The sequence below is a fragment of the Tenrec ecaudatus genome, chromosome 4 (assembly GCF_050624435.1).
Source record: "Tenrec ecaudatus isolate mTenEca1 chromosome 4, mTenEca1.hap1, whole genome shotgun sequence".
Classification (NCBI taxonomy): Eukaryota; Metazoa; Chordata; class Mammalia; order Afrosoricida; family Tenrecidae; genus Tenrec; species Tenrec ecaudatus.
Window position 1 is genome coordinate 200,403,030 of NC_134533.1, and position 2,976 is coordinate 200,406,005.

The following is a 2,976-nucleotide window of genomic DNA, read 5'->3' on the forward strand; positions in this document are numbered from 1 at the left end:
GGAACTGCTAAGGCAGCTGCACCGTGGTCTGACCATCACAAAGCAAGAGACCCAAGAACTAGAAAGGTGAGGCTCACCGAGCCATTTATCCCTCAGCCCTTCAATTAACCCCACATGTGTTTACCGGCCAGGTTGGCACAATAAACTAACTACCTCAATCACACATTTTAGCCCACAAGTATGTTTTAAGCTTACCTACACCACAATACCAGCAAACACACTGAAGGATGGGTGTATGAGTGTGTCCGCGTGCTCATCGCACTCTGTTTTACTTCTGGGGTCTTTGGACTTTTTCAGATAACTGTCCTCATCAAGAATTTATTATTGTTGGCCCTGAATCAAGGCTGACAGATTGATGGAGCTGTTGGCTTCAAGCAGGCGCCTAAAGAAATGTCTTCCTATGGTCTTGGCCATTTCAGAACTTGGAAATGTAATGGTCAATTCATTAGAAAGAAACATCTGAGTCAGTGACATGTGGATTGTTAATTGTGGTCTTAACCAGGACCCTTGAGTTTGAATTGGTCATTAGAATGATAATGCTTTTTGAATTTAATTACCAAGAAAGTCACTGGGGTTTTTTTTAAGCCTAAACCTGACAGGTGTGAATTGTGGCCCTGCTTTGAGTGTTGTCCCTTTGTATGGCCAGCACCCTAGCTTGAATTTGTAAACTTCATTCAAATTAGAAAACATTTTTAAAAATTACAAAAGAAAGAAAGAATTTATTATTGTTTTGCAACACAGAGACAACCCAATCATAAAATAGAGGAAGGGCTTAAAGAAGGCATTCAAAGCACATGAGAAAAAAAAGTCCCATATCATTAGCCATCAGAGAAATGCAAAGCAAAACCACAATGAGATACCATGTTATTCCCCCAAGGGTGACTAATATTAAAAGCAAATAAAAAATGGAAATAATAAATGTTGGTGAGGATGTCGAAAAATTGGAACCCTTTATCCATAGCTGCTTGGAATGCAAAGTGGAACAGCTGTTGTGAAAAACAATATGGTAGTTCCTCCAAAGGCTGGAAACAGAATGACCGTACCACCCGGCAGTTCCTTCCTAAGCATATACTCCACGGACTTGGAACAAACAATCAGAGACACGCACCAGTATTCATTGCAATACTACTTACAATAGCCAGGGGATGGAAATAACCTAAATGCCCATCAGCAGATGGGTGGATAAAACAAAAATGTGGTAAATGCAATGGAACACCGCTTACCCAGTAGGAGAAACGAAGTCCTGGTGCATCTGAATGGACTTGAATACATGTTGAATAAAATAAGCCCATCGCAAAAGGGCAAATATTATCTGACCTCACTTATATAAAAAGCCAAAACCAAATGAGTGTACCAGAGAATGTACAGAGACCAAAGTTTATAAGTAATTACCAGTGTATAAAAGGAAGAGAGAAGGAGGGAAGGATCATTTGTGGAGTGCTGAATTTCAGTGTAATGGCAATGGAAAAATTGCACTGATTAAGGGTAAGATTGCACAGCCAATTTATATGATGGCTGTCTATAAATTGTACACTTGTAAAAAATTGAATTTGCAAAAAAATAAATAAATAAATAAATAAAATAAATTGAATTTGCCTCAGGAGAAGGCATAGAACTATGTGACATATTTACAACAAAGACCAAAACTATTAAAGCTGCTTATGGGCAACCCAACACCTCGTGTGATGTGATGTCTTCGCTTTGTTTATTTTTACAAAACCTTTTATTGTGTGAATTAGGTAAAAGTTGGCAGAGCCGATCACATTTTCACATTCAACAGTTCGCTCACATTTTGATTCAACTCATCTGTTGCAGTTCCCTAAATGTACCATCACTTGTCTCATTTCTTCCCTGGGATTCTTCTTTTCACACCTCCCCATTCCTAACCCTCTGGATGTTGTCCTTTGGTAAATATTACTCATGTGATCTTAAATGGTTGGTGTGTTACTCCCGGTAGACTAGAGAAACAAATGCATAGACACTCATGTGTATATAAGAAAGAGGTTTGTATACAAGAGCAATTGAATATTGAGAAAACATCTCAGCCCAGTCCAGATCAAGTCCTTAAGTTCAATATTACCTCATAAGTCTGATACCAATCTCTAAAGTCCTCTTCAGACTCATAAAATACATGCAAAGTTGCTGAATACATGAGGATCACAGGCCTGTGACTTGGATGTCTTGTGGATCCAGTGGCATTTTAAAGCATCTCAGCACTGGCAGGAATCTCTACATGGCTTCTCTAGCTCCCAGGGTGTAACACCATGTGTCTTACCAGTAGAGTGTGTCTTTCGTCTCCAAGGAGGAGACCCAGGAGTTCCCAGAATCCTCAGAAAGCCACACCCACACATAGGTCTCATTGGCTATATCCCTATTGACAGGCTAGACTCCACCCCTACACTCTCAATCCTCAAATTGACACCACATTATGTAACTACCACAGTTGGTTATTCTAACTTGGAGGTAAATTTAGTTCCAGACCTGAAAAGTGTGAGGCCCATAATCTTGGCTGTCCTACAAGCCACTATATGGTCAGTAAGCCTGGTCTCTTAAGCTTTTCGGTTCTGATGCATGTTTTTCTCCCATTCTGTCAAGACCTTCTAATGTGATCCTTTTCAGAGCAGTTGGTAGTGGTAAACAGACATCATTGAGTTCTGACCTCAGGGTGTGGAGGCTGATGTTTGCATGGTCCATTAATCAACTGGACTAGTTGTTTCTATGTGGCTTTCAGTTTTCCTCACGATTCTTTCCTGTAGATGGAGAGAGACCAACAGTTGCACGTTGGATGGCTGCTCACTTGTTGTATAAGACTACAGTAGTTACTTAGCACATTAGAATATAGAACATTGTCTTTATAAACTGTTAGGCCAGTTGACCTTGGTGTCCCACAATACTATGATCCTGGTGATTTGGTTTCTGGGTCTGGAGCAGGGGTGCTCATTACATAAATCGTGATCTACTAGTTGATCACAAATA

General features: G+C 40.1%; 1 non-coding gene across 1 annotated transcript; it reads left to right on the top strand.

The window, feature by feature from the left end:
- Positions 1-327: 327 nt before the first annotated feature.
- Positions 328-461, top strand: LOC142447685 (small nucleolar RNA SNORA2/SNORA34 family). Its single transcript, XR_012784346.1, has one exon. It is a non-coding gene; the product is annotated as a small nucleolar RNA SNORA2/SNORA34 family (small nucleolar RNA).
- Positions 462-2,976: the final 2,515 nt, after the last annotated feature.